This window comes from Ixodes scapularis, unplaced genomic scaffold (genome assembly GCF_016920785.2).
Source record: "Ixodes scapularis isolate PalLabHiFi unplaced genomic scaffold, ASM1692078v2 PGA_scaffold5__190_contigs__length_132052651, whole genome shotgun sequence".
NCBI lineage: Eukaryota > Metazoa > Arthropoda > Arachnida > Ixodida > Ixodidae > Ixodes > Ixodes scapularis.
The window spans coordinates 46626810-46639530 of record NW_024609880.1 but is presented as its reverse complement, the minus strand read 5'-3'; the positions used below and the strand labels follow the sequence as shown (position 1 = coordinate 46639530).

Genomic DNA, 12721 nt, shown 5'->3' with positions numbered 1-12721 from the left:
ACCTCTGTGTTGTTGACAAATCTCTCGGGGAGACTTGTCGGTCCTTGGCAAAAGTCTCTGCTTGTTTGCGTGGGCGGCTGTCGTCTTGTTTTTTAGGGTCCTTGCTTTTGCTCCTTGTCCTGTCCGGGCTACGGAGGCTCCAGTACCTGTTGTTTGTTGGTAGGCTTGGCCACTGGATTCCCGTTGCGCTCTTGCTGCGTCTCCTCTGTGACCTGTCACGGTTGCGCGACCTTCCTCTAGTGTGTGTTTCAGGGTCTTTCTTGGGTGGGGCTTGTTGGCGCCGCTTCCTGTTGCGCTCTTCCTCCCTTCGAGCGTGGTCTGCCTCTTGACGTGCTGGGCATTGGGGGTAGTTAGCTGGATGTTCCCCTCCACAGTTTTGACACTGAATCTCGCAGTTGTGGGGCGTGTTTCCCGATGATCCCGGTGGGAGCTTGGTTCCGCAGTTAAGACAGGTGGTGAAATGGGGTTTGTTGGGGCACACATCTGCTCGGTGGCCTATGACGGCGCAGATGTGGCAGAAAAGGCTTCTGGGTCTGTAGGGGTAGAGTCTCATGACTACCCTACCGTAAAGAGCATATCGGGGAAGGCGGTTGCCCTCCAGGGTTATCAAAATAGTTTTTGACGATGCGATTCTTCGCGCTTGGAGGACCTTGGCTCCCTGGACCTCCAGTGAGCGTTGGATTATTTCGTCTGGGACAGACACTTGGATACCATTGATGACTCCCTTGATTGTGTCTTTTCCACTGGCTTGACAGACGATCAAGCTGCGCGTTTGACCATGCATCTGGATTTCTTGGAGACGGAGAATCTTCTCCGCTGCCGACTGGCGGTAGGTGTCTATCGCGATAAGATTTTGGATCGATCTTATCTTGATAAAGGTGTCTTTTCTTTCGGCCGAGTTGAGGCCGGCTGCTTGGAGAACGCTACTGCAGATTGTATCAGGCGGGAGGGTCCCCAGGGCCGTGCCGTCAGTGAACTTCATTACGACTGTGATGTTATCTTTCAGGCGTTGGTCGGGTCCGACCAATCGCCACTCCTGTTCCGACGGAGTCTCTTGAGTGTCCATTCTGCAGGGTTTGGTGGTCTCGGGCGAGGACGGACGCAGCGTCCTTGCTTGAAGATATGCCTCTGACCGTGAGCGGTCGATGTCAAAACACGACTGTGTTTTGTCTTCGCATGGGCCGCTGGGTGGCCGCCCAGTGCCGGGTGGTCTTATGTACCTCCCTGGCACAAACGTAGAGGATCCGTGGTGAGCTTTCGATGAAAAAGGAGAAAAATCGCGGAGCTCGGTGGGCTTCCGTGTTCACTTTCACTCGTCTTCGTCTTCCTCCTGCTCATTAGAAATATATTGACCTATTTGGCCCACCAGTACCACCGCATCGCGGCGGCGTGCCGGCCGGCCCAAGCCCCGCTGTCCTCTATTCACCCCCAAAAAGGAAGTGTTTCGTCAACAACATTCGTGTTTTTTTTTGTTTTCTTTTTGTGTTCTTTTTTCAGTGTTAATTCTAAAAGAGAGATTTCGTAAATATCGCCTAATACCTCAACAAAAAACAAAATTCCTAAGGAAAAAAAAATTTCTTCGGGGCATTGAACTAAGATCTTGCTGTGTATGAGGCGCACATCTTACCCACTGAGCTAATCCACAGCTTAGAATAGCCGTGTTTACAATCCGTTTTATACGAGACCCTATAGGCGACTACTGCCGGCACTTTCCCCCCCCGGTTATTCTGCCGGCTGCCGGCAGAATAGACACTTTCCTGCTTATATCGCGTGCCAAGATGATTCCTTGAATTGGATTCCACGCTTGATACGAAGCACAGACGTGCCGGTGAGTGGCTTTCGGTTCTCGACGCAACGCCGTCTAACGCTAGTGTCTGAATCGGCCTTGTTTGAAGCATTTTTTTATCGAGTATGCTCGATGAAATGTGCCAAATGAACCAGAGAAGGCGAATCATGTACCTCGAGACAGAGAAATAGTGAAATACACGGACATGATCCCAGATATCTGTGTACGTTCGTCCTGTCCGGCCTCAGTAGTGGTGTTCAATGCTTCATACTTCACTGCACTTGAAAGCAAAAAAATTGGGTACGACAGGCGCGCAAGTTCGGCGGAACCGAGGAGGCCAGTTGCAACTGATCTGCACGCAGAACTGACCGATCACACCATTATTGAGAGCACGCTCTTTACTGAACCGCACAATAAAAGACGACGAGAGTATGTCGTCCGGCGAACATTCAAGTCAACTCACGCCTGTGCGTAGCTTCCTGTGCTTTTCTAGAGATTTGGTTAAATTCCTCGAGCACGGCGCCAGCTGCCAGCTGTTTACTTCTGTACATGGTAAAACCCGCGACGGAACCAAAAAGGACAACCGCGATACTTTTTATCTGCCTCGGGTTTTAGCAGGTGCCTACCAAGGTTGCCTGTACTTGTTTGTTTTCTGCCAGATTAGGCGAACTGAGCCACACGCTTGTTTCGACCGGTTTAAATTTGAATAAATGATAACCAACGCACAAAGGAAACAAGTTTCAAGTACTTCTTGAGATTTTTGAAGTGACTTTTACTATTGAACGGCTGCATGCACTTGAATGTTCAATTCAAGAGTTTATAGAACGTGACTACCCCATGCTTGTCACCTGCCAACAGGGTGCTAACTCTCAATGGCTCGAGCACAGTGGGTAGTTAAGTAAGCCTGTGGGGTAGTTACAGCCGTCAAAACGCACGATGACGAGGGGGGGGTGCTCACTTTTTCTTAGAGTGCATGTATGTGCTGCAAATTGTAACCATGTATTTAAATGCCGTGCTGTAACCAATTACAACTTTTACCTTGCCTTATTTACGTGTGCTGTTGTTTCCTGGTCTAAATGATGTGAAATAGTTGCTTGTTTTCTTCTTTAAATCTTTTAAAGCATTACACTTTCAGCCCACGTTGCCTTAGTTTTTGCACTCAGTAAGTTCAATGTTAAAACGCGTGATAAAAATTGTCTCGGCTTATAAGCCATTTCTTACAAGTGAACGTCGGGTGGTCCTCGGATGGTCGTGGCAGCCATGAAGAAATAAAAGATTTTCACCCCTTTGCGACCGTCGCTTGGGTGGTTCGTCGCATAAATGAACAGAAGAATGAGTGACAAGTGAAGCGAGCTGATTAAGGTCAAGAAAAAGAAAACGGGCAGAAAAAAAAGGCAGAGAAGTTAACCTGGGGTATTAAAAACATACCAAAACAATCTCGGACTTTAGTATGTGTTGTTTCGTTCCATTATAAAATAAGATAGGGGAAAAAAAAAAAGAAAAAAGAAAACCTGCTTCCGAGTTTAAGATATTCCTTTAAAATATCGAATGTTCGGCCTTTGCGACCAAGGAAATGAGCATTTCATTTAAAATGCTCACCATCCGACAAACGGAAAGTCGCAGCTAATTCTACGCTGAAACAACTTGCAATCCGCTTCTTTAAAGTCGCAATTGATTTTATGTAAAGGAAGGGTAATGTAGCTTGTACCGTTCAATACATTGAAGCATCGTGTTGCTAACGATCGTGCCGCAGCGTAATTTATGCCGCGGTACGACTGCTGGCAGGTCGTTGCTGTATCAGAAATCCTATGTACACTCCACCAAAGCGGCCCCAAAGATTCATATTTTCGCGCATGCGCACACCCTCTGTATAACGCGCCGGTGTCGACACCTGTCGCGATCAATATCACGCGCTTCAGGCGAGCCCCTCCGGTCCCAACATTACCCAAGTATCCTAGTACACTGTAGCTGTAGCATACGATAAAGTTAAACGTTCACGTGGGGCGTCAAATGCGTGAGTGAAAATGCCTTACTGCTGTGCGAAGGGCTGCAAAGCCCTTCGTTGGACGCTGGACGCTGGCACTGGACGGCATTTTTGAGGGCGCTGTTTATACTACTTTTAAGCAGAGAACGCAGCCAACGCCACAACCACGAGAGCTCGAGGTCGCTGCTTTGAAGCGTTCTTCCTGAGTACGCGCGCGCTGGAAATGCTCGGTCTCAAAGCCGGGAGCGAGTGCTGAGCTCGCGCTCAGCACTCGCGCACACAGCTGTGGCCGCCAGTGGATGCGACGTAGGCCGTGTCCCAAAATTTACTCAATCTTACTCCAGGGTAAGGTTTTTGTACCTTGGCGTTCTAAAACCTACCCGTGTCCAGCGTTTCTCAATCCGTGCTGTCACGTGATACGATCCGCCGGAGTAACTCGGATCTATTTGAGTAAGATTTGGAAAACAGCCGTAGTTGCGACGCGGCCCCTACTCTCGTCAAGCTTCGGGGTGTTTGCCGCTTGGGGCTGGTCGGGGATCTACTAACGAAACGTCATGCGCAGGCCTTGTCTTCTAGGTGGTATTCGTCAAGTACTATCTAACTTTAATAGACCATTTGCTATATTACCCAAGCATCAAGGAGAATGCAGGGATTGGTGTTCCACGCGCCACACACGCATACCTTCCCCGTATAAAAAATTCGAAGTAAAAAAACAAAATGAAGCGTTGACAAACGCGCGTGCAAGATGCCATTTGTTTTAGGTATTTGCTTTAGAAAAGTTGCTACGGCTGACGCCAGCACGTGCCGCGCGTGGAACACCAATCCCGGCATTCTCCTTGATGCTTGGGTTCACTGTACTTGGGTACAGTGAACCCAAGCTGCCGCGCGCCAAGTAGGCAGTGAACCCAAGAATGCCGCGCGCCAAGTAGACAGCGCGGCCGTAGCCTAAAGCGTGTGTCACATGCAGCGATTTTGGCCCTAAAGCGGCGCGATTTCTGCCGTCGCGGCGCTCGTGCCGCTGAATTGCTGGTGCTGGCTGGAGCGCCGCGACGGCAGAAATCGCGCCGCTCTAGGGCCAAAACCGCTGCATGTGAACTAGGCTTAACGGTTATCGCGCTTGCCTCCCACGCGAATGGCCAGGCTTTGATTCTTGGCCGCGGCTACGCATTTTTGTTTACACTGTAATGTGATGTTCTAGTGAATTCGAGAACCGTCTAGCTGATTCGAGGTTGGAATGTTCTCCGCGTCGAACCTTCTACATCGAATGCTCCAGAAGCCAACGCGTGGACAAAAGCGGCTCCGCCTGGCAAGCAGGAGTCAATCTCGCCCCAGCGTTCGACTCTGCTGACACACCGACTTCGACGCCCGCGACGCTCTATTATCTTTTGTACCCTTTTATTTTTGGCACAAGTTCGCCACATTAAACGTTTATTTCTTCCTGTTTATTTCCTCTTATTTATTGGTCACCACCTGTGACATTTTGCTCTGGACAGGCAGTCGGCGTCGCTGTGCTTGCGGCCTGACTTATAGACCACTGTCATGTTGAACTCTTGTAGTCGAAGACTCCATCGAGCGAGGCGTCCTGACGGGTCCTTCAGCTTCGCAAGCCAGCAGAGCGAGTGGTGGTCCGTGACTACACGGAACGGGCTCCCGTACAAGTACGGACGAAACTTCGTTATTGCCCAGACGACCGCAAGGCATTCTTTCTCAGTTGTGGAGTAATTTTTCTCCGCCTTGGACAATGTCCGACTTGCGTAGGCGATGACTCGCTCGATGCCTTCTTGCACTTGGACTAGTACTGCGCCCAGTCCCGCGTTACTTGCGTCCATGTGAATTTCTGTTTCCGCATCCTGGTCGAAATGTCCAAGCAGAGGAGGAGTCTGGAGTCGTCTATTCAGTTCGTCGAATGCCTGCTGTTGCTCTTCAGCCCATTCGAATTCGAACTTCTCGGCGTCCTTCGTGAGATTCGTAAGTGGTGCGGAAATCCTTGCGAAATCCCGAACGAAGCGTCGATAATAGGCACAAAGTCCAAGGAATCTTCGCACGGCCTTCTTATCTGTCGGCGCTGGAAATGCCGCGACGGCGCGAGTCTTCTCGGGGTCTGGGCGGACGCCTTCGTTACTAACCACGTGGCCAAGGAACTTCAGTTCGTCATAGGCGAACCGGCACTTTGACGGCCTGAGTGTGAGTCCGGCGGTCTGAATGGCTTGAAGAACAGCTCGGAGTCGTCTCAAGTGCTCGTCGAAGTCAGCTGAAAATACTACGACGTCGTCAAGGTAGACGAGACAACTCTGCCCCTTCAGCCCTGCCAGTACGGTGTCCATGACACGCTGGAAAGTTGCTGGCGCCGTGCATAGTCCGAAGGGCATCACCTTGAACTCGTACAGTCCATCCGGCGTGACGAAGGCTGTCTTCTCTCGGTCCCGTTCGTCGACCTCGATTTGCCAGTAGCCGCTCTTCAGGTCCATCGATGAAAAGTATCGAGAGTGGCGCAGCCGGTCTAAAGTGTCGTCGATGCGGGGGAGTGGGTAGACGTCTTTCTTCGTAACCGTGTTGAGCTGCCGGTAGTCCGCGCAGAACCGAAGAGTTCCGTCCTTTTTCTTAACCAGCACGACTGGAGAGGCCCATGGGCTGCTTGAAGGTTGGATTATGTCGTCATTCAGCATCTCTTGAACTTGCTGATGAATCACCTCCCTTTCCTTAGCGGAGACTCTGTACGGTGATCGATGCACAGGGCGCGCGTCGTCCTCGGTAACGATGCGGTGCTTGGCAACCGCGGTTTGGCGCACCTTCGACGACGTCGCAAAGCAGTCGCGGTATGCGGTGAGGAGGTTAACCAGCTGACGCCGTTTAGGGTCCGGAAGCTTAGGGTCAATGTCGAGCTGCGCTGGCGACGTACTGTCTTGCTGGGGCGGCGAGGATTCGTCAGTAATCGCGGTGATTTCGGCGGGGTTTCGGAGTTTCTCGACGTGACCCACGGCTGCACCTTTCGTGAGGTGTTGCGTTTCGTTTCGGAAGTTCGTCACGAGTGCCACAGTCCGCCCATCCTGAAGTTCAGCTACTCCCCTTGCGACGCCTATGCCTCTTCCCAGGAGCAATTGGAGGCTTCCCTCGAGAAGAACTTCGCCACAGGAAGCTTCATCGATCCCGACAAGTACGAAAACACTCGACCGCGGTGGTAGGTTTACGTGGTTTGCGAGGACTCGGACCGTGGGTGGCGTCGCTTGGGGTTCCTCCGCTGGTGGAGCAGGTTTTCGTAGCGTCAGCCGGTTTGTTCCGAGGTCGATGACGGCGGCATACTCGCAGAGAAAGTCCATTCCGAGGATAACGTCCCTCGAACAGTCTTGCAGAACGACGAACCTGACAGGGCACGTTTCACCGTGGATCTCGACGCGAGCAGTGCATCTCCCGACTGGTGTGATGAGATGTCCTCCGGCGGTTCGTATTTGGGGTCCTTCCCACGGCGTCATGACTTTTCGAAGGCGGCGGGAGAGCCTCCCACTCAAGACTGAGTAGTCTGCTCCGGTGTCCACGAGTGCCGATGCGTCGTGGCCGTCCATGACGACGTTTAGGTTGTTGGACACCGTTGCAGGCGTGTCGTAGCGATGCGTGGCGTCGGGAGAGTGGGAGCGCTCCGGCGTTCTTGGAGGCTCTTTACTCGGGTCGTCTTCGGCAACGGCACCTCCAGGCGTTGCCGCACTTAGTTTTCCCGACGAGATAGAGGGGACAGGCTGTCACGGCGCGACCGACGGAAAGGCGACGCGGAACGTCGGGGGGATGGAGAACGGGAACCTCGTGGTGCGGTGGGCGCTGGTGACGGAGGGCGACGGAGGTATTCCTCGATGTCCCTTGGTCGTTCTCCAACACGAGGTCGACGGTCGTTTGGAGCGAATCCTCGCAGGCCGAGCTGGCGGTAGGGGCACCTCCGGTAAACGTGGTCAGCCTCTTCGCAGTGGAAGCACACCGGGCGTCCGTCATCCGTGCGCCACACGTCGGTCTTTCGAAGTCCACGGTGCTCTTGGCGCGGCGCGTACTGCGGCGAAGAGACTTCTCGTCGGGGTGCACATGGGTACTGCCGAGGAATAGGAGGCTGCGGACGACGAACAACGGCGGCATAGGTCACAGCTGGTGGTTCCGGTGCGGCGTCGGCGAGAACGTCTGGCTGGAGCGCTTGCTGGACCTCTTCTCGAACAATCTCGGCGATCGAGAGTGAAGCTGGACGTTCGGCGGCAGGTATCAGCCTCTTCAGTTCTTCACGGACGATGTCCCGGTCTAATTCTCGGATCCCCGCAATATTGGGGCTGAGGGCGCAGCTTGACGGCGTGGGTGCAGCGACGGCAGGAGCTCGATGGAAGTGAGCGGCTCGTGCTTGCAGGGCCCGTTCAATGTTGGTCGCCTCTGTTACAAACGTTTCGACGGTGGTCGGCGGATTGCGGACGAGGCCTCCGAAGATGTCATCTCGTACGCCTCGCATCAGGATCCTCGACTTCTTCTCGTCGGTGGCTTGAGGGTCGGCGCGAGTGACCAGGCGCAGGACATCCTCGACGAAACTGGTGATGGTCTCGTTTGCGCCCTGGGTTCTCATTCGCAGAAGGTCCTCGGCCCTCTCCCGTCGATATTGGTTAGTGAAAGTTCGCCTCAACTCATTCTTGCAGGCGGTCCACGAGATCAACGAAGTCTCCCGATTCTCGAACCAGTGCCTGGCCGTTCCTTCGAGCGCGAAGTAAAGGTTCTGCAGGCGCTGGTCGTCCGTCCATCGATTGTGCTGGGCCACCCGCTCGTACTGTTGAAGCCAGTCCTCGACGTCTTCGTGGGCGTCCCCGTGGAATGGCGTCGGAGTACGGGGTGCGACGGGCAGGTAGATGAAGGCAGGAGCGGCCGGGGTCTGCGACTGGTTGGCCATCGTCGTCGTCTTCGGCTTGGGCTTGTCCAGTAACGAACCGTATTCCGGATCCTTTCCCTTGATGCGCCGGCTGGTCCGGGTTTCGGGTTCCGCGGGGACTGGTCTCCTCACTGGGCTTGAAACTGGACTTGCACTGCGGGTTCTTGGAGGGGAACGCTGCACGGGCATGCGGTACCCAGCACCTCCACCAAAATGTCACAGGTGGTGACCAGTAAATAAGAGAAAATAAACAGGAAGAAATAAACGTTTAATGTGGCGAACTTGTGCCAAAAATAAAAGGGTACAGAAGATAATAATAGAGCGTCGCGGGCGTCGAAGTCGGCGTGGCAGCAGAGTCGAACGCTGGGGCGAGACTGACTCCTGCTTGCCAGGCGGAGCCGCTTTTGTACACGCGTTGGATTCTGGAGCATTCGATGTAGAAGGTTCGACGCGGAGAACATTCCAACCTCGAATCAGCTAGACGGTTCTCGAATCCACTAGAACATCACATTAGTGAAGAAAGGTAAAAAACACAGGCGAGCTGGTGAATGGTATCCATAATAAACCTGAGGCGAAGGAAAAATAAAAAAAACGGACAGTACAACGAAGTCTCTAACACAGCTTGAAAATTTATTTAACAACCATCGTCTTATATACACGTCACCGACCTCCAAAACAGTTCAAAAGACCTCCTCGCCCACTTTGCACAGTACCCTCACCCTCAACATAAACCGAACAACGCACACAAAGCAAACACGCCCAAAACACCAGGGGACGCTACTCGAAAAGGGAAAGCAGGAACTTCCGCACTTGACAAGGTCAGACCGAACCAAACATCACTTATAAACTCTTTTGTTCCCCTATCAAAAAACAAACAAAATTGCCCCCCCCCCCCCAAAAAAAAAAAGAAAAAAAGAAGAGAAGAACCGGAACCACGAAACAAGTGACCCAGCACTTAACAAAAAAAAAAAAAAAAAATTATAAACCTAGAAACTTTTTTGTTCCCTTATCAAGAGCTAATGAAGGTTGACTAATACAGTTTCCGAAGCTTAAAATACGTAAAGTTTCCTTTAACACTCTCGTATGGCTATTTTTTTCTCTATGTACGACTTCTGTACCCTCCCACTCTGGTACACAGTTGTTACACTCGCCTACATGTTTAGCAATTTCAGAGTTCGGTGCATTATTTTAAACTGCCCTTTTGTGCTCTAATATACGATCATTTATACAACGACCAGTCTGTCCCACATAGGAGAACCCACACCGCAAAGGAATATTATAAACGACCTCTTCTTGACAAGGCACCGCTGGATCCCGGTGTTTTTTCGTACACCCCAGACCAGTCCCTGAAAATGGCGTCAACCTTTCGAGCTTGTTCTGCGCTTTAAATACAACGTTAACGCCAAACTTTGACGCCACAGACCTGACATTGTGTGAGATGGCATGATGAAAGGGAACAGATACCTTATTTTTTAACACTGTTTTCTCCGGGGGGGCAAAGACAATCCGGTCCAACACTTTCGACACCACGCTGGATATTACCACCTGTCTATAGCCCGCTTCCAAAAGACGCTCCGACTGCAAGGCTACTGCCCTCTCCATCCAATGTACACAGGACTTTCTGCAAGCGTTTCCTATTACAGAAGCAATCACACCTCTCTTCACAGTTTTTGAATGGCAACTATCGGCGGCCAGTAATAACTTTGCCGCCTCTTTCCCATACCTCCAGCAGAGACCACTGCTGGTATACAGCCTTAAATCCAAATACTGAATTTCGCCATAAACAGGCTGCCCCTTTGTAAAAGTTAACCGAGGGCATCTATCCAGCACACATTGCTTGATCGTCTGCACCGACGTTCCCTCAAAGACGCAAATCAAAATATCATCCACGAATCTCCGGACTATAACCTTAGCATCCGGCAAAGAAGCTACAAAAACACTGACGTGATGATCCAAATGGTTCAAAAAGATTTCCGACAAAATTGGTGCGATCGAAGAGCCAATACACACGCCCTCTCTCTGAACGAACAGATCACCCTTGTACTCAATAACCGTAGAACTCAAGTAGTACTCCAGAATACTCATGAAGCTGTCAACATCAATTCCAGACGCGGATTGGAATTGTACCAAATTTTGCTCACACCAACCTTTTACCCTCACCAGCAGCTCAGTCTGTTCCATGGAATAATAGAGATCCTTAATATCTAAAGTTAAAGCACTGCAAGGCTTCCCGTGATAAGGCGTTAACAACTGAATCAACTGCTCAGAGTTTCTTAAAGACAAGGGACAATCAACCTCTACTCCTCCGAGACATTTCTGCACGAAAACAGACAGGACTTTCTGCCAGGTGCCGTTTTCATTTACAACAACTCTTAAGGGACACTCCGGTTTATGATCTTTTAGCAAGAACTTCAACCTTAAAGTTGACTGCGCCACTTTCCCCAAACCCTTCACTACGTTAGGAAAGTCACACTCATCTAACACTGCACACACTCTTCGCTTGGCCTTTTTCAAATCACCAGTAAAAGGTTTAAAAAGTTTAGTAATCGCTAGATCTGCTTTCTCACTAAACATTCCATTTGACAAGACAGCGAACTTTCCTGATTTGTCAGTTTGAAGCACGGTCAGATCCTTACTTTCGAGATCTTTCTTCACATCACCAAATTTTTTACAAACAATTTTATCTGTCAGAAATGACGGATCCACCAATCTCGACACTCTTTGCAAGGATGCATCAATAAACAACTTCTTTTTTTCTTGGTCAAGAATCCTCGTCGAAATCGCAAGCACATCCGAAACAATGTCAACTCTCGAAGGCCTTATATCTAAGGAAAACTTGGGCCCCTTTGCCAAACACACTTCGGTTCTTACATCCAGTTTCTCATTTGACAGATTGACAGGTCTTTTCGGGGCCTGCACACAAGTATCTTTAGTGAACCTTTCACTATCTGTTGTCATGGCTGCCAAAGCCTTTCTTCTACTCCCCCCAAAACACAGCTCTTTCTTTTGCGACAACAACTGTCGCCACGAACGATACTCTCCAGAGTGACAATAGTTCAATCCATGCGTTAGTGTCCAAATGATGTCCCAGACCTCCCATAGTTGCTTGACTTGACCCTGGAGAGCGTTGCGGTAGGACGTCAGCACTTTCCTCTTGAGGCTCCATCCGCTTGGCATAGTTGAGAGGTAGGGCCACCTGTCAACCTCGACGAACTTCTTGTTCAGGCAAAAACCCAGGAAGCACCAATCAGCCTCCAGCTCCGCCAACCGTTGACCCAACTTGCAGAGGACCAGTAGACTATAAACATGAACTGAAGCGCAGAACAAGCGCCGAACAAGCTCGAAAGGTTGACGCCATTTTCAGGGACTGGTCTGGGGTGTACGAAAAAACACCGGGATCCAGCGGTGCCTTGTCAAGAAGAGGTCGTTTATAATATTCCTTTGCGGTGTGGGTTCTCCTATGTGGGACAGACTGGTCGTTGTATAAATGATCGTATATTAGAGCACAAAAGGGCAGTTCAAAATAATGCACTGAACTCTGAAATTGCTAAACATAAAGTGGTTGATAAACCACTTTATTGAAAGTTGATAAAGTGTAACAACTGTGTACCAGAGTGGGAGGGTACAGAAGTCGTACATAGAGAAAAAAATAGCCATACGAGAGTGTTAAAGGAAACTTTACGTATTTTAAGCTTCGGAAACTGTATTAGTCAACCTTCATTAGCTCTTGATAAGGGAACAAAAAAGTTTCTAGGTTTATAATTTTTTTTTTGGTTAAGTGCTGGGTCACTTGTTTCGTGGTTCGGGTTCTTCTCTTCTTTTTTTTTTTTTGGGGGGGGGGGGGCAATTTTGTTTGTTTTTTGATAGGGGAACAAAAGAGTTTATAAGTGATGTTTGGTTCGGTCTGACCTTGTCAAGTGCGGAAGTTCCTGCTTTCCCTTTTCGAGTAGCGTCCCCTGGTGTTTTGGGCGTGTTTGCTTTGTGTGCGTTGTTCGGTTTATGTTGAGGGTGAGGGTACTGTGCAAAGTGGGCGAGGAGGTCTTCTGAACTGTTTTGGAGGTCGGTGACG

The 12721-nt window shown here is 50.5% G+C and overlaps 1 protein-coding gene across 1 annotated transcript in view; it reads right to left on the bottom strand.

Moving 5' to 3' along the window:
• The window catches only part of LOC115312844 (juvenile hormone acid O-methyltransferase-like), a 39058-nt gene that overhangs the window by 14745 nt on the left and 11592 nt on the right, over positions 1-12721 (bottom strand). The gene's annotated exons all lie outside the window — the stretch shown is intronic.